Source organism: Babylonia areolata, chromosome 21, assembly GCF_041734735.1.
Source record: "Babylonia areolata isolate BAREFJ2019XMU chromosome 21, ASM4173473v1, whole genome shotgun sequence".
NCBI classification, from domain to species: domain Eukaryota; kingdom Metazoa; phylum Mollusca; class Gastropoda; order Neogastropoda; family Buccinidae; genus Babylonia; species Babylonia areolata.
The window spans coordinates 11,833,117-11,853,116 of NC_134896.1; the positions used below are offsets into that span (position 1 = coordinate 11,833,117).

The following is a 20,000-nucleotide window of genomic DNA, read 5'->3' on the forward strand; positions in this document are numbered from 1 at the left end:
AGAGAAAATGATAACAATGAATCAAAATATTCACACAGTGATAAAGAAGTAAGGACATGACATTCACATACACATTTAAACATGCACATGTTCATAATCCCGATACAAACTTCATAATTTTTATTATGAAGATGCAAATGACCACACACAAAAACAAACAAACAACACAAAAAACAAACAAAAAATTCTTTAAAAATATGAAGTATGTAGGAAAGTGATTGTGGTTGTATATAGAGTATTGCAATAGTAGTTAGACATACAACTAAACTATATGTGTATATTCAATAGAATAAAATCAAATCGAAATCAAGTAGGATGTTTGACATATTTGTCCATTAGGTGTGTATGGTAATTAAAAAAAATATTCTTGAATGCTTTTCTGTACATTAAAAGTGGATGAAATATTACTCCATAAACAGCCTCCTGAATAAATGAGAATGGATTTAAAACAGATCTACTCTTCGGATGGGGATCTTAATCTTGTTGGTCTGACGGATTAGCGTGGTGGGAAATCTATCTCTCAAAGATAGAGCATGATTAAACATGATTTTAAACATAAAAAGTGCACACACACACACACACACACACACACACACACCTACACACAAGTTTTTGTCGATATCACGATAGTGATTCCTGCTTCTGAAGAGAAGAATTTTTGTATGGTTTGTCAATGCTGCTGTAGTTTGATCTGAACCAGAACTGTGGAGAAAGGCTGGTGGTGTACGTGCTTTAGGCGCTGAGATGAATATGTGTCCACGAACTGTTGGGTTTGTGAAGTGCACCAAGATTACTGTCATTCCTCTCTGGGTGCACGCGTGTGTTTGTCACGGGAGTGGGTTACATGAGCGAACTTAACAGCTTGAAGTTTGCTTATCGTAAAAAAATGTTCCTAACTCCACGGTGAACTCCATATACTGCAGGAACATTCTTAACTTTGAGCACAAACTTAGCGCTACAAAGATCGCCCCGTGCAACTCGGTCCAGTTCAATAGACATTGGGGTCTTAGTGTCACCGAGAGGGAATGTAAGTCCTTGATGTTGGGGGACTTTCAAGCTGCAGGAAATCTGATGCTGTTCAGTGTTCTTGTTAAGTTTCATAACGTTAAATTCATTACAATCGTTTCTTCTGAATTTTATAAATTCTATGATTAATCTTTATGATCTACTCTTAGAGTACTGGCTCGGCAAGACGAGAAATCGACAAGGTGAAAGTACATATAAATACTATTTTTTCTCTCCTGTTTTGCCAGTTAGCTATAATGTTTGGTTCTGGGGATGTTACATGATCCTCAGCGCCTGTTCTGGCACCGAATCATTCGGCCACTGTAGAGTTGTGAACATCCTTAACCTCTAAGAAGCCCAACAAGAAATGTTCTCAGGATGAAGTGAAGGGAAGCCACGAAATAAAAGAAATCTTTACTTGCAAAGATTTATGCATATTGTTAAAACCTAACCTGAAAGAGTAAGGGTGAATTCGCGATTATTGTTTCTTCCTGGGAGAATGAAATATTGATGCAAATCCCTAGAGGGGGAAATGTGGACAGGTTTGTTTATGTCTCTTTGAATTTTGTAATGATAAGAAAGGAGTGTCTTTAACTTGTCCTGCTTGTTTTTCCCGGGGTTGTTGATGTGGATTCGGACTGCGAGCGCTGTTTGCGAGTTGTCCTTTTGTGTGTGCGTGAGTTGAATGAATGCGGCAGTGTCACACTTTCTTTCTTTCATTCTTTCTTTCTTCTTGTTCTTGTTTTACACACACACACACACACACACACACACACACACACACACACACACACACACACACACACACACACACACACACACGTTTCAAGTTTCAAGTTTTAATTATCCTTTCACTCCTATTGGAGTATGGAGGATTACTGCAAAATAATCTTTTCGTGCCCAAAACAAACATTTCCAAATACACAACAATGTCACATAAAAGTTAAGAAAATACAAATGCCTTTTAACTCCAAAAGTATAACTAGGCAACATTTGCAAATCTAATCATCTTACTTACAGCTAAAATGAATTTTTTGCCTCCTTTGAGCATATTACAAAAATTAAAAACCGATTTTGGAGACAAATATTTTTTTAGGAACATATCTATTTCGTAACTGATCATAATTGGGACATTCCATTATAAAATGAAACTCATCACCAATCACAGACATGTTACAAACCTTACAAAACCGTAACTCTCGTGGTATGCCTTTGTGTCTCCCTGTTTCTATTATGATTACTACTTCGAAATCTGAAGAAGCTGATAACATAGTTATCAGGCATTTGACATATATTTTTCACACACACACACACACACACACACACACACACACACACGTATATTATGTATAACCCATTAGGCTTGTGGTGCCGTATCCAGTTTCTAATTTGGGGATTTACCTTCAAGACTTCCTTTTTAGGGGAGGAGCCAGTTGCACTGCTCGGACTGAAGAGCCAAGTATGGTTGTAACCCGCTACTAACTGTGTGTAGTATGGAACTGACCAATGGCGTAGTTCGGTCAACGTAGGCATTTTGTCACGTGTAACTGTCAAAAAGTTAGAACCAAGCAATGTAACTGGCACCTGTGGACTATTATCTCTATCACCCCCCCCCCCACGCTCCCTCCACCCTCCCGCCCCACTGGCCGTGTCTGATATTTTTTCCACTTCTAGATTTCAAGATATCTTGTACTCCTCACTTCTTCCTTTTCGCCTTCTGAATTGCACCCTCACATCCCCCTCTTCTTTTTTTCTGCTTTTTATTCTTTCTTATCCTCTTCTTCTTTTTCGCCGTCGTCAACCCAAACAAACAAACAAACAAAAAACTAAGGAAATAAACCCTAGCAACAGGACACTAGGAGGGTTAGAAAACATCAGGCAGAGATAGCGTTACAACCACACCAAGAGAAACTGTAACAGTGACAGACATGCCTACAGACAGACACGATGACAATGGCACGTACAGAGAGACACAATGACAGGCTTTCAGTTTCATTTTCAGTGTCAAGGAGGTGTCAGAGCGTGCGGACTGATCCATAATATTAGACGCTGCACCACATCTTAAAAAAAAAAAAAGAAGAAAAAAAAAGAAAAAGAAGTGCGGACCTACGCATTAACTCACTGAACCCCGCGCCCAAGCATTGCTCTGGTGTCAAAATTTGTCGCATTAATTTAACTCACTCAGGACGGCCAGTCCTCTACTCTGCCCTACAGAGACCCCCTCGGACTTCCACTGGATGTCTGAATGGCCAAACCTTTTGCTTCCGTCGTCGGAAATGCGGTATTGGTTCTCTACATACACCTATTCAGTATAAGAGCCTTCCGCTTGTAATATTTTGATGATGTTAATTGCAGTGAAACACTGTCATCATCGTCTCTTTCGCCGTTCGTATGGAGAGAGTTAAATCGGTTTTCACGGTTCTGCACAAGCTTGAACCGCAAAGAAAGGGAACTGACTTCTACAGTATTTCCGGATGTGTCCACACGTAATTTGGAGGAAACTAGTCTGTTTTATGCGTTCTTCTTTCGCCGAATCAATATGCCATGGTTTCCCGTCGAGGCTGTAAATTCCCCAGGGTTGAATGGATTAATCCAACTCGGTCTTGGTATCTCTCTGTCACAGAGAAAGAGAGAGAGAAAGACACACACACACACACACACACACACACACACACACACACACACACACACACACACACACACACACACACAGAATCCTGTTGTTTGCCGTCCGTTGTTAGTCTTTTTAAATTTTAATTTTTTTTTTACTGGAATACTACGTGCTGTTTAGTTTCCCATTTTGTTTCCTTTCTTGTTGTTAACAATTCTTTATTAATATATTCATTTTTATATGCCCCTGCCCCCCCCCCCCTCCCCCTCTCCAGCCTCCCGCCCCCGCCCCCCACTATTTCAAATGCACATTTACTCATCCCGTTCAAAAAGGGAGGTTAAAGGGTTAAACGCTCCACAGCCATTAGAGCAGTAAATTCTTATCCACAATGTCGAGCGTCGGCATTGGAAGGTGTGGGCCTAAACCCTACTCTTCAGTCGCTTCAACACTCCCTGGTCAATGTCAGTTATCCATTCACAGTTGAGTAGAGTTTCAGTTTCAGTTTCACTTTCTCAAGGAGGCGTCACTGCGTTCGGACAAGTCCATACACGCTACACCACATCTGTTGAGCAGATGCCTGACCAGCAGCATAACCCAACGCGCTTAGTCAGGCCTTGAGTGCATGCTTACATATTTGTGTACCTATGAAAGTGGATTTCATTTTACGTAATTTCGCCAGAGGACAACACTCTCGTTGCCATGGGTTCTTTTTCAGTGCGCCAAGTGCGTGCTGCACACGGGACCTCGGTTTATCGTCTCATCCCAAAGACTAGACTAGACTAGATTTTCCAGTCAAACTTAGGAGAAAGGGCGAGAGCGGGATTCGAACCCACACCCTCACGGACTCTCTGTATTGGCAGCTGAGCGTCTTAACCATTCTGCCACCTTCCTCCTAGTTGAGTAGAGTGAATTAAAACGGGAAGGAAAAAGCGCTTTTTCCAAAAAAAAAAAAAAGACACAATGCCATGCCGAGACGTGTACATCGAAGCCTGATCAATGATGATCATTTGGTTCAGAAGTCCGTCGCTGTTACTAAGTTAACGATTCTACCGCCTCGCCTTATCTAAGTACCCTGGTGAAATAAATTCCTGTGTATCTATCTCTCTATCGCTCCGTGTTATGTGTCTGTCTGTGTATCTATCTCTCTATCGCTCCGTGTTATGTGTGTGTCTGTGTATCTATCTCTCTATCGCTCCGTGTTATGTGTGTGTCTGTGTATCTATCTCTCTATCGCTCCGTGTTATGTGTCTGTCTGTGTATCTAGCTCTCTATCTCTCCGTGTTATGTGTGTGTCTGTGTATCTATCTCTCTATCGCTCCGTGTTTTGTGTGTGTCTGTGTATCTATCTCTCTATCGCTCCATGTTATGTGTCTGTGTATCTATCTCTCTATCGCTCCATGTTATGTGTCTGTGTATCTATCTCTCTATCGCTCCGTGTTATGTGTGTGTCTGTGTATCTATCTCTCTATCGCTCCGTGTTATGTGTCTGTCTGTGTATCTATCTCTCTATCGCTCCGTGTTATGTGTGTGTCTGTGTATCTATCTCTCTATCGCTCCGTGTTATGTGTCTGTCTGTGCATCTCTCTCTCTATCGTTCCGTCTTATGTGTCTGTCTGTGCATCTACCTCTCTATCGCTCTATGTTATGTGCCTGTGTATCTGTCTCTGTCTCGCTCCGTGTTATGTGTCTGTCTGTGCATCTATCTCTCTATCGCTCCGTGTTATGTGTCTGTCTGTGTATCTATCTCTCTATCGCTCCGTGTTATGTGTCTGTCTGTGCATCTATCTCTCTATCGCTCCGTGTTATGTGTCTGTCTGTGCATCTATCTCTCTATCGCTCCGTGTTATGTGTCTGTCTGTGCATCTATCTCTCTATCGCTCAGTGTTATGTGTCTGTGTATCTATCTCTCTCTCCATCGTCCTCTTTCTGTCCCATTGCCTTTACCTTTTTCCTGTCTCCCCCTCCCTAACCCCCTCCCCCCCAATGCCCTTCCTCCCTCCCTCCCTCTCCTTTCCTCTCTCCCCCTATGACGCCTCGTTTCCTTATCCCTGCCCCTACTGTCTACCTGAAAGTTCGGAACCAAAATCAGCTTTAACAGTCGATAACAATGATGCCGTAAAACAGCTATTCTTTCTTACAATCATTGTCACTTTCAGCCTCATCACTTCTTCTTCTTCTTCCCTCTCTCTCTCTTCCTCCATTCCCCCCAATCCCCCCTCTCTCCATAAAAGGAACAAAATACCTACCATATCTATTCTGTCTATTAACTCGGATACAAAAAAAAAGTCAGTCTCATCACTACATTCTAAAAGCAAATCTTAACCAATACAAAAATCAAACGCGGAGAGAAAGTAAAAAACAAAAACAAAAACAAAACAACAACAACAACAACAAAACAGGAGAAGAAGAAGAAGAAGAAGAAGAAGAAGAAGAAGAAGAAGAAGAAGAAGAAGAAAACAAAACAACAACAACAACAAAAAACAAACAAACAAACAAAAAACCCCCACAAAAAACCGAAAGAATGGAGGCAGAGTGAGACAAAGATAGCGACAAAATAAAACCCCCGAGAGGTTTTAAAAAGAGAGACGATGTTGGTAACGACTAGACTACACTAGACAGAGAGACAGAATTAACAGAGGTGGGGTGACAGCGAAACGTGTCTAGAAATGGTCGGAGACTTATAGAGAGGTACAAGAACGCGAAGGAGGAGGAGGAGGAGGAGGAGGAGAAAAAGATTGATTGCCGGCCAGCCCCAGCTTATGGTGGTGGAAAGGAATGGAAGAAGTCTCTCCCCGGCTCGATATTTGCCTGAAATAAGTGACTTCTGTGCTGGTCTTGTTTTGTTTGTTTGTTTGTTAGTTTATGTCTGTCTGTCTGTCTTGTTTGTCGATCGGTCGATCTGTAGCTTTGTTTGGTGTGGTCATGTTTGTGTTAATTCAGCTGTTTTTACCGCTTGTACATCATGTCGTGTGCTATGATTTGTTGTTGGTGCTGTTGCTGACATTATCATTGATAATGTTTTTTTTTTTTTTTTTTTTTTTTCGTGATCACCACCATTATGATTATTGTTGTTGTCATCGTTATTGTTATTAATAGTTTTGTTATGGTGATGATGATGACGATGATGATGATGGTGATGATGGTGATGATGATGATTAGTACTAGAAGTAGCCGTAGCAGTAGTATCATCATCATCATTATCATCCTCATCAAAAGCAGCACACATAACATCCATGAACAAAGTTTAAACCATGTTGAGAAATTTCGGTCGCATTGGTAATTGATATCTTGTTGGCGTAAGCGCACATTTTCTTGCATTAGTTCTTGTCGCGTACAGCAAATGGTTCTTTCTCTCTCTCTCTCTCTCTCTCTCTCTCTCTCCCCGCCCCGCAAAAAAAAAAAAAAAAATAAAAAAAGGAAAAAAAGCTACTCCCCCCCCCACCCCCCTGCTCTTCTCTCTTAATTTCAACCCCTTGACTGTCGCTGACAAGTTTATGTGGTCGTCCGCGAAGGGCTGTCACCTTAACTGAGATAGGGCTAATAATACAGGTCAGGATGTCAGTCGCCACTTTTTTTTTTTATAACATCTTTAGATTGCATTACTTTCGTTCAGCAAAACCAGTGACACCACTGAAAAATCATTATTAAAAAAGAAAAGAAAAAAAAAGAGGAGTGTCTGCGATTCAGATTCAGGCCGTACTGATCTCACTTCACTATGGTTCAACAGCCGAGGGGTTAAACCTGTGTCAGTTTGCGAGAGATACTGTTTTTTCTTTTTTTCTTTCTTTTTTTTCCTGCCCTATCTTCTTCTGCACCGTTTCAGTGACATTACTCCCACGCCGCTCATTCCGAGTCCCCCACGTACTCAGCCACACCCGGGGTTCGTCTGTCGCAGTCCCAGTTCTAGGGTTTGTGCACCCACAGGGAGCCCTCCGTCGATGTTTACGACAGGTACTTTGTCATACCGTGAGGGTACACAGCGGGTCAACTGGGAAGGAGCCAGCGGAAATGCGGCGTTATCTGCACTACCATCCTTCAGCCACAAACGAACGGAACAAACACTCAAAAACCTGAACCGCCCAGCGATTTATGTCAACTTTGAGATTTAGGGATTAACCACCTGCTGTTTGCTTTAGCCTACGATGTGAGAGTTCCCTTCCTGCTGCGTTGATAGTTCAAAGGTGGGGGTGATGGTGGTGGTGGCGGTGGTGGATGGGGTTGAGGCGGGTTGGTTAAAAAAACAAAAAAAACACAACAAAAAACCAACAACAACAAACAAACAGCAGCAACAACAACAGAAGTACAAGCTTAGTTTCAATGCAAATCGGATCGGAGAATTGCTACAAGGCAAAGACAAAAATAATTATCTATGACACTCTAGACTATTAAAACGAACACTTTCACGCAGATTGTCTGAAGATGTATTTCGCCAAATGGCACAGTCACAGACCCCGTGCAACGCACACGGTATCACATCACTGTTAAGGTCAGACACTACAGTCAAATAACGACTTTTTTCTCTCCGACTATATCTCTCTCTCTTTTTTTTTTTTTTTTGTCTACTAGGTGTATAATCACTTGTGGATCACAAAAAAGTGTTCTTAGATTTCTGTGAATACCCGTTGCTATGGAAACAAATCAAAATGGCCGCCAATGTATCAAAGAAATCGGGTTTGTGGTCCATGTGTTACATGCAGACACTTTGTTATGTGGACTGGGTACACAATGACATTATCTTTTTCACGTGAGATTGTGTTGAATTTTCAATTATTGTACTTTTTATGAATTTTTGAAATTTTGGGTATTGCGAAATCCTCAAAATTTACAATGAATAAAAAGATTGGAACTGCTATGAATTGAAACCCAGAGAATATTTTCATATATACTCGTGAAAAAACTTCATTAACATGTCATAAAACAATCATGCAAAGTCTCATGGTTGTAGGTTTACTCATCATTGAGCAAGTCCAAGGCATGTTGTCAAGGCCAGAAACTTGACGACTTGCGTCGAAATTGAACAAAATATTATCAATAAACACTTTCGTGATTCAGCAAGCAATCTTTATTGGCAATTTTTTCATTGTTTACAGTGGGAAAACTTATGCATATGATAAAAGAGATGTTCAAGAATCAAAATCCATCAAAAACCCAAATGATAAAAAAATCATCATTTTGGTCTCTTTTGCACTGCCGTGTCCCCCCCCCCTCCCCACTCCCCTTAATCATTAAGGTTTGAGGCACGCGAGCATGCACTATCCACATACTATTCATTTTCTCAGTTCATTTCATGACACTATTCTCCCTCTCCCGCCCCCTCTATATCTCTCTCTCTTTCCGTGTGCTCTTCTCCCTCCCCCCCCCCCCCCCCCCCCCCCCCCCCCCTTTTGGCTCAATCAAATCAAGGCGCTGCAGGCTACAGAGAGCTGAGTGGCACGCGGAACATGGACAGTTCACACAAAAGGAGCGGCGGTGAACATTCCTGGGCAGCTGAAGAGGCTGGAAAGCTTTTAGCGCTTACAGCTTTGACAGGTGGACCGGGGTCGAGGGTGTCAGTTCAAAATGCACAGCGATCACGCAGGGGTGGGTACCGGTAGTAAAAATATAAAACTCTGTGGGTTGCATGGGGCGAAATGTAGCTCCTTAGTTCCTTCCTAACTCCACGGTAAATTTCCATATGTTTATATTAAGAACAATTCTTAAAACTCTCAGCAAACTTTAGCGGCTGCAAAGATTGCCCCATGCGACTCAGGTGGCCCTGATATTAAAATGTGTTTCATAGATTCATATCAATCTCAGCATTATCATAATACTGAATGATGACCATGATGATGGAAAATGCTATTGGTGAACATATTACTAATATATAATAACACTTTTACTGATTATAATAATAATGACAACAACAACAATAATAATAATAATAATAATAATGATAATAATAATGATGATGATGATGATATTAATAATAATGATGATAATAATAATAATGATAATGATAATAACATAAGGCGAGTAAGAGAGAGAGACAGAGACAGAGAGAGAGAGAGACAGAGACAGAGAGAGAGAGAGAGAGAGAGAGACAGAGAGAGACAGAGAGAGAGACAGAGGGAGAGAGAGAGAATACATTTCCAGTGACCGATAAGATGCTAACGGAAATCAACATTCACTGACGCTAGAGATACTTTACTTATCCACCTTCAAACGTCACGTCTGTTCAAACCAAATCACTACTGAACACAGTTTCAATTTCAAGGAGGTGTTTCAGAAGTGCGGACTGATCCATATACGCTACATCAAATATAATCACAAGAAAGAAAACAGAAGCAGATACCTTACCTGTACATATACACAAGGGACTTGTCATTTTGTGTAAAAAAGATAAAGTAAATTTAGAATGAATTGAAAAAAATATCTAAAAAACCGAATACATGATAAATAACTGCATTAAAATATGATAGAATGAAAGATACATACAAGGCAACTGATAGATATAAGAACAAAAAAAAACAACCCCAAAACGGGCCACGTTTGACGAACTTGAGCACACCCATACACACACACACACACACACACACACGCACGCACGCACACACAGACATGCACACACAGACACAGACACACACGCGCACACACGCACAAAAGGACACACACACATGCACACACACATACACAACAACAACAACAAAACAAAACATAACACATAGACACAGACACACAGACACAGACACACACAAACACACACAGACACACACACACACACACACACACACACACACACACACACACACACACACACACACACACACGCACGCACACATACACATACACACAGACACAGACACACACACACACACACACACACACACACACGCACATGCACACACAGACACACACGCACAAAAGGACATACACACACACACATAAACAACAACAAAGCAAAACATCACACACACACACACACACACACACACACACACACACACACACACACACACACACACACATACAGAGACTTAGTAGCAGAAGCACTGCAGCAGCTCAGCCCATGAGAACTGTCCACGTGCCATTGTCAGTCCATTTGTCACAGCACCTCAACACGTCCATCCCCATGGTGGTAGAGATTCGAGTGGCATGGGACAACACAACGACTCTGCAGTGAGCATTCGTGTCCTGTTAGAGAGGCTTGAAAGCTTTTATTTTGTATTTGTATTTCTTTTTATCACAACAGATTTTTTTTTCTGTGTGAAATTCGGGCTGCTCTCCCCAGGGAGAGCGCGTCGCTACACTATAGCGCCACCCATTTTTTTTTTGTATTTTTTTTCCCTGCATGTAGTTTTATTTGTTTTTCCTATCGAAGTAGATTTTTCTACAGAATTTGGCCAGGAACATCCCTTTTGTTGCCGTGGGTTCTTTTACGTGCGCTAAGTGCATGCTGCACACGGGACCTCGTTTTATCGTCTCATCCGAATGACTTTCGTCCAGACCACCACTGAAGGTCTAGTGGAGGGGGAGAAAATATCGGCGGCTGAGCCGTGATTCAAACCAGCGCGCTCAGATTCTCTCGCTTCCTAGGCGGACGCGTTACCTCTAGGCCATCACTCCACCTTAGTGGGGCACATCAGTGGCAGCAGATGGAGGAGACTGAAAAAAGGGGATAGGGAAGTGATGGGCTAGAAAGGACCTGGAAGTGTAGCGTGGGTAGTAGTAGTAGTAGTAGTAGTAGTAGTAGTAGTAGTGTGGAGTGGGGGGGGGGGAGGGTGTGGAGGTGGGGGTGGGGGGTGGATCCTGAAATCGGCTTTACTTGTGTTAATATTCACTACGAAAATAATGAGTATTTCGTTTTTTTAGTTAAGAAGTTGTTGTTGTTGTTGTTGCACTTAGGTCAACGAACGAACGAACGAACAAAGGAAGACGTGTATGGTTTACTTAGGACAGAAAACGGTACGGGATTAAAAAAAAAAAAAAGGAAAAAAGATTAAAAAAAAAAGAAAAGAAAAAAGAAAAAAAGAAAAAAAAGATTGAATGGTTTGTGTGTGACATTTTCGCAGAAACTTAAGCAAGCAGATAAAATGTTATGAATGAGTCAGACAATATCAGAGAGTGAGAGAGAGAGAGATGCACACAGACACAGTGAGATAGAGACAGAGAAATCAGTAACAGAAAACACACACACACACACACACACACACACGCGCGCGCGCGCGCGCACGCACGCACGCACACACAAAGAGAGTTCTAATTGAAGAAAATGTTGCCCCATTTATTTCAAACCATCACGCGAGCTTCCCCAGGGGCCTGCCGTAATGCAAATCAAGCCACATCGTGCCACACACACCACTCACGACATCGCAAACTGAGAACGTGCCGCACGTGAGAAAGTTCAGCTCGCTTTATTTGTTTCCAAGCAGTTTATGATACCTTTTTTTTCACGTCAAAACTGCGGCTGAGATTAGAGTGGAAGGTTAATGATGATAAAAAAAAGAAAAAAAGAAAAGAAAAAAAAGTAGGGAGGAGCTGGTGTGTGGGGGAGTTTGAAATCCAATCGAGCCCATGTCCGTTTTGATAAAGTAGGGTGGAGTTGGTGTGTGTGTGGGGGGAGGGGGGGAGTTTGAAATCCAATGGAGCCCATGTCCGTTTTGATAAAGTAGGGTGGAGTTGGTGTGTGTGTGGGGGGAGGGGGGGAGTTTGAAATCCAATGGAGCCCATGTCCGTGTTGATAAAGTAGGGTGGAGTTGGTGTGTGTGTGGGGGGAGGGGGGGAGTTTGAAATCCAATGGAGCCCATGTCCGTTTTGATAAAGTAGGGTGGAGTTGGTGTGTGTGTGGGGGGAGGGAGGGAGTTTGAAATCTAATGGAGCCCATGTCCGTTTTGATAAAATAGGGTGGAGTTGGTGTGTGTGTGTGTGGGGGGGGGGGGGGGGGGGGAGGGGGAGTTTGAAATCCAATGGAGCCCATGTCCGTTTTGATAAAGTAGGGTGGAGTTGGTGTGTGTGTGTGGGGAGGGGAGTTTGAAATCCAATGGAGCCCATGTCCGTTTTGATAAAATAGGGTGGAGTTGGTGTGTGTGTGTGGGGGGGGGGGGAGGCTCGGGGGAGGGGGGGGAGGGGGAGTTTGAAATCCAATGGAGCCCATGTCCGTTTTGATAAAGTAGGGTGGAGTTGGTGTGTGTGTGGGGGGGAGGGGAGTTTGAAATCCAATGGAGCCCATGTCCGTTTTGATAAAGTAGGGTGGAGTTGGTGTGTGTGTGTGTGGGGAGTTTGAAATCCAATGGAGCCCATGTCCGTTTTCATAAAGTAGGGTGGAGTTGGTGTGTGGGGGAGTTTGAAATCCAGTGGAGCCCATATCCATTTTGATGAGGCTTAAAAGCATTTGATGGTTCCAATTTTTGCTGTCGGAATGTAGAAACTCCCACGCGGTGCGAGAAAGGGGAAAAGTTCTCAAGCGATCAACAGCCACTCTTTGTGTGTCGCTCCATCGCCTGCTTACGTACCATCTGGAGGTCCATAACGATCGTCTGGCGCTAGTTCATCTTCGGGCGTCCCCTTCGCCTCTCTGTCCCTAAGGGTTCCATCTAAGACCTCAGCTGGCAAGTCTGTAGGGCGGAGGTCTTGCGAAATGTCCCAGCCAGCTCAAACGACTGCTTACAGGTGGTTGAGGATATTGGTTGCTGTGTGTTTGGCACCAGCTCTAACTTTCTCGTTTATGATTTAAGTCGCTCTGTACCTGATTCCCAGAGATTTGTTGTTCGAAAGCAGTTGTATTTGTATTCCTGGCTGGTTTTCACGTGCGAAGTTTCCCATCTGTGCAATATGACGGAGAGTACGTTGTTGTAGTTGTAGAATAACTCCTTTGTTTTAAGCGAGTTTCTTACTTCTCATCATCTTGCAAAAAGCGGCTGAAGCTTTTGTTTTTCATTCTTCAGTCCTATTCTTTTATCGGTTTCTCCGTTGCTGTTAAAAAGAGCTCCCAAGATTCGTAAGACCTGTGCAATTTGGCAGCTGGAAGGAGATGACTCCCCGCTCCGCCACAAAAAACAACAACAATCAACAACAACAAACAAACAGAAAAAGGTAAAATGGTCAGGTGGGCTCTGTCACGAAGGCTTTCAGTCATGACAATTTCAGCACGGAAGAAATAGATTTAATAATGGTATTAAATAGCGCTGAATCTTGTGCAGAGACAAATCAAAGCGCTTTCGCACCAGTCCTTCACACGCATGCATAACTCTAAAACTGGAGAAACTGAAGACAAGGAAGAGGCAGGGAAGGGAGGCTATTTTGGGAAGAGGTGGTTTTTAAGGCCAGACTTGAAAGAGCTGAGTGTGGAGACTTGACGAAGCGAAAGAGTAAGTTCATTCCAGTTGCAAGGTCCAGAGACATAGAAAGAACGGCGGCCAACAGTCGACAGCTTGAATCTGGGTATGCGTAAACAGAGTGGATCCGAAGCTGATCGTAGTGAGCGAGATGGAGTGTAGAGGTGAAGGCAGCCACAGACATAGGAAGGGGCTGATTTGTGAATACATTTATAACATCGAGTGCTGATCTTGTACTTTATTCTGTGTGAGACAGGGAGCAAGTGGAGATGTTGCAAAAGAGGAGTGATGTGCTCAGATATTTTCTTTCTGAGGACGAGTCGGGCAGCAGAGTTTTGTATGCGCTGAAGGGACTGAATTGATGACGATTTGACGAGACGCCCCTTTTAAATCTGCAGTAAATGATTTTTTGTACCACTGGCCCTCCTTGATAAAATGAATAAAACAGTGAAATGCTTTCTCCCATTTCATCTTTCAGTGATTTCGCCTTAAGAACATAACCTATTTATTCTTATGTTTTAGCGCCACACTCGGCAGATCTACGCAAGTTTTGTAAGGATCACAGACACACACGCACACACACACACACACACACACACACATCCACACACACACACACACACACACACACACACACACACACACGAACACACACACACACACACACACACACACACACACACACACACACACACACACACACAGAGATCAGTAAACAATGTTCGACATGGTTTTGAGCATGTCCATGAAAGAATAGATTTTAACAGGTCAGGTCAATTTAATGTTTCTTCTTCCCCCCTCCGCCCCCCTTCCCCAATCCCCCACACCCTCCCAGGTCTTTTTTTTTTTTTTTTTTTTTTTTTTTTTAGAATTGATGACATTCTCTTGCATTCTTTCTTCCTTCTTTATTTTTTCCTCTCACATCGTTTCTCTTTCTTTCGTTCAGTCTGTCTATCCTGTCTTCTTATCAAATAATTCTCCTCCCTGTCTCTTTCTGCCTTTACCTCTTTCCCTGTCACGGTTTTCCCTTCGTTCCTTTCTTCTTCTTCTTCCTCCTCCACAAGACGACCAACATCAGTATGCTGATGGAAATTGTCGTCGTGTGGTGGGAGGTCGCTGTTGGGCGCAATTCAGCTGGGCTACCGAAGGATGTATTATTAACTGATAGGGGGAGATGGGGCGCAGTCCACTGGTGTGTTCACATCTCCGGCTAGGCCAATCCGGCTACTGTTAGCGGTCCCCGGAAATACACCCGACCTTGCACAGTCCTTTTTTTTTCCATTCCTTCCTTCCTTCCTTCCTTCATTTCTTCATTCATTAATGAGTATGGTGAACAGTTTCAGTTTCAGTTTCAAGGAGTTGTCAAAGAAAGAGTCAGTCTGGGATGATTCAGAAACGCTGAACACACACATGCGCTATTGAACCAAGAAAGAAAGAGCGGATAGTATATCTGACCTTCGCATTAACTCACTCAGTACGGCCAGTCCTCTCTTCTCCTCTACACAGACCCCTTGGATGTCCAGTGGGTGTCTGAATGACCCAAGCTTTAGCTTCCGTCGTCAGAATTGTGGTATTCTTTGTCAACATTCACCTCTTCAGTATAAGAGCCTTCCGCTTGCAATATTTTGATGATGGTAATTGGGGTGAAACGCTGTTAACGTCGTCTCTTTCGCCGTTCGTATGGAGAGAGATGAATCTAAGGAGCTGATTGATCATGCCTACAGATTTTAAAAGAATAACTTTTATTTTGTTTTCAATTTTCTTTGCACATATCCATTTAACACAAGTACTTGAATACATATGGTTATAGGATAAGAAAGAGCACATAATAAATGAAACATTAAAAAAAAGGTGAAGAAACACATGACGACATATATAATATCAAATAGTGAAAATAAGATGCGTACAGCAGTTCATGAAATGATGAACCATTCTGGTTTCAGACCACGTGACAGGAAAGTATTCAGCCCTTGGCTCTCTCTCTCTCTCTCTCTCTCTCTCTCTCTCTCTCTCTCTCTCTCTCCGTATATATATATATATATATATATGTTTACGTTTACACACACACACACACACACACACAGATATATGTATGTGTATATATATATATATATATATATATATGTATATATGTACACACACACACACACACACACACACACACACACACACACACACACATGTCAACCAACACAGGAAAAACAAAACACTTCCGAACACTTGGAAGTGTCGATCGGGAAATAATAAGAAAAAATGACACCACCGCAAAAGAAAGAAGAGAATAACAAATGTCAGGAGTGTTGTGTCACAGAATTTAACTTTCCCATTTCTTTTTGACCCCCCCCCCCCCCGCCCCCCGGCCTCAAAAGAAGGACAGGAAAAACTTACAAAGCGAAGAATAGTCAAAATGAGATAGCTGAAAATTGTGTTTTTTTTTAATTCATGGATATGAAAAGCAAGACTACACCTCATTCGTTGGAGATGTCATATTGTTAAGAAACAGGACTTGGCGCTGATATGTATGTGTGTGTGTGTGTGTATGTGTACGGTAGTTGTGTCCGACTATGACCATGAGAACAGCAGAGGAGGCATATGCTTTCCCATCTATCTGGGATATAATTTGATTACAGTGGAGAATGTCTTGCCCAAGTTACATACCCACTCTCTTGGCCAAGAGGGTTTTAGGACAATCGACGTTGTGATGGTTCCCAAAGGCCAACGTCCCCCCGCGCCCTCCGCCCCCCCCCCCAACCTCCAGCCCCCAAGGCTGCAGCACTAAGTGCCAGTGCAATCTTGCCTCCTAGTTTGACAGTCATAGTCCTTCACAAAAGACTAAGCTGTAAATAATTTCCCATTGTAACTGATAAACCATCCATGTGAGAAAGATAAAAATACACAGTAATGTGCCCGACAAGGAGGTGAGTGTCCGCAAGGCTCTGGTCCCATTTACGGCTTAGGATTTCTAACCACCCCCTGCCCCAGATCCACATACACCCCTCCCCTCCACTAGACCTTGTGTAATGGTCTCGGTTCTAGTCTTTTGGACTTCTGTGTCAGGTCAGGTCATTAGATCTGCTACTGGTAACCTGTAATCCAGCACAACCTGTTCAGGGTCGGGGTGCCGGCGACTAAACCGGCACTCCCACCGCTCCCTTCTGGGACTGGTGAGGCGGGTGGCTAGACACCCTTATGGAATTAAAAACGAGATCCATAAAAGGGCGTCGGCTCAGGAGAGCCACGGACGGCCACCTGGCTCCACCGTGTTGTGTGCATGCCACACGCAGTTGGCCCCGGGGTGTGTCTACCCATGCATGTGAAGTCTGGATCCGGCAGAATCTGCGGCAGAAACCTATCGGTTCAACGGAGAGGAAGGCGGTTATAGCAACGCACTGTGGAGTGCAGAGTGCAAGACGAGACACCGAAAGGATATCTTGGTCATCCACTGCATCCGTGCTCATCCTCCAGTCGTCTCGACTTAGTCTTGCCACTGGAAATTGGTGAACCCGGACGAGAGAGTGATGTCGACGTTGCGCAACTCCTCTTCACTTTAAACAAACTCATCGCGCAAGTCATCAGTCATCCTAAATGACCTTTCATCCTTCATCCAGTCTTTTGGACGAGGCGATAAACCGAGCGCGAGGACCCGAGTGCAGCATTAACACTTAACACACGTGAAAGATCCCGCAGGAGCAAAAGAAAAGTTGTCCCTGGTAAAATTCTGTGAAATCCGCTTTGATATTGAATAGATACACTTGCAGATAGGAAATTTAAAAAAAAAGAAAAAAAAGAAAAGAAAAAAGAATGGGTGTCACTGCGCTGAGGAGCCAGGCTCAACACATGAGAAGGCAGCCCGAATTTTAAACAGAGAACCCTGTTGTGATGAAAAAAAAGCAATACAGTTTTATGCAATGCAGTACGATGCAATGCACATCTTTAATGATACATACATTTAGAGAGGAGTACAACTGCTGATGTATATGGCCCAAAACGATGAACAATACATATCGTGTGAGATGTTAACTCTCTCCATACGAACGGCGAAACAGACGACGTTAACAGCGTTTCACCCCAATTACCATCATCAAAATATTGCAAGCGGAAGGCTCTTATACTGAAGAGGTAATGTTGACAAAGATACCACAATTCTGACAACGGAAGCTAAAGGTTGGGTCATTCAGACACCCACTGGACATCCGAGGGGTCTGTGTAGAGGAGAAGAGAGGACGGGCCGTACTGAGTGAGTTAAAACGTCCGCTGCAAAGTAAGTGATACCATTCCCCTCTCACTCTCCGATAAAAAAAAAAAAAAAAAGTCTTGAGAAATGCGCACCTGACTTTACATTGTAAGACACGTGTTTATCACTTCACATTTTAGCGGCGTTACTCCCAGTTTTCTCACTGACTGGCAATTTCCACCCAAGATTCCTTAACACCTCTCTACATTATCGGCTAATCAGTCTGACTGCATTCCTGTCATGGAACACTCCTCTCAAATCCCAGCTTATCGTTTGTCGTAAAGGCCATTCCTAACTAAGTGCGTTTGAAGACAAAGAACCATTTTGAAACTAGTACGCGTTGGTTTAAAAAATTTTTTTAAATTATTTTTTTTATAGTTTTGTTTGTTTCTGTACTGTCTGTCTGTCTATGACAATGAAGATGAACGTTGCTGCGTTGTTCCTGTTTGTGTCATGTCTGAATGTTTCCATGTTTTCCTTCGTTTTTTTATTTTTATTTATTTATTTATTTTTTTTTGGGGGGGGGTGGGGGGGGGTGGGGAGGGGGGTGAGGGGGGGGGAGGGGGGTGAGGGGGTGGGGTGGGGGAGAGTTGGGGAGGTTTGGGGGGTGGGATGGGGGTCTGGGGGGGGGGGGAGTGGAGGTACTTTATCGCGGTTGTTAGACAACCATTGCATCATTTGTGATTGCTTCTGCAAGAGTCGTGAACATATCTATAAAAACTGTTGTTTTTTTCCCTGTAACATTTCCTCTCCATTCTGAAATGCATCTTCTTCTTCTTCTTTTTCCTCTCTATTCAGCTGTCATTTTTGTTTTCACGGTGTCTCTTCCTTGCAGCTGGAGAATTTCGTTATTTAATTTTATTTCGTATTTTCTAAAAAAACATATTTCTTTATTTCTTATTTCCCGCATTTATTTCATTTCATTTTGTATCTGCTTACCTTTTAAAAAAAAAATGTTGAAAAAATATTCATTCATTACTTTAATGCTGCATCAGTTAATTTGTTTATCCTTTTTTTTTCTCAAGGTGAGTGAGGGGGGGGGGGAGTCAGTTGGGACAGAAATACGACACTTACAATGATCAGTTTTAGAGGCAGCACTGATGGCTCCTCTCTCTCTCTCTCTCTCTCTCTCTCTCTTCTTTTCTTTTCTTTTTTTTTTTTTTTTTTAGCAGGGCTGTTTACCACTGCTTTATCCAGAATGTCTTTTACCTGAAAGGAAAAGGAAAAAAAAAAAGAGTTTCCTTCCATGGCAAGTTAATGTTTCACACCGATTTCAGGAAATACTACTCTTTTCGAACTTTTTATTTCTTTTTACTCCCCTTCCCCCCCCCCCCCCCCCCTCTCCCCATCTCCTCCGTTCTTGTTGACTTTTCTTGACCCTCTCCCTCTCCTCTTCCTCCTCATTCATCATCTTCTTCTTCTTCTCCTCCTCTTCCTTTGAAGTTTGTTGTTCTTTCAACATCGTCATCATCATCATCAACGGCGTCATTGTCGTTGAAGTCATCATCAGTTTTATTTTTATTTTCGTAATCTTATCACTTGTACTCTCTTCATCTGTGCATTCAAGTTTTACTCCATTTCATCAAGCCTTGTTGACTGTTGCTTGTAAGGATTTGTCTTTCTCGTGAACGCACGTGATGTATCAATTGTGTTTTATCGCTGTATCGTCATTATTATTATTTAAAAAAAAATTCAGTTTCATTTGTCCTTTTTTTTTTTTTCAAGGAACAGAGTCGAACGTGGCATATCCGTGCCTTTCTTGTGTGCAAATCTGTGTTTTATCGAAGATTAAAGAAATCCTCCAAATGCATTGGGCAATGAGTTGGATAAAAGAAGTGAC

General features: G+C 42.7%; 1 protein-coding gene across 3 annotated transcripts in view; it reads left to right on the top strand.

Annotated features, from left to right (window-relative positions):
- LOC143295949 (thyrostimulin alpha-2 subunit-like) overlaps nucleotides 1–20,000 on the top strand; it is a 169,990-nt gene that overhangs the window by 95,967 nt on the left and 54,023 nt on the right. The window lies entirely within an intron of this gene.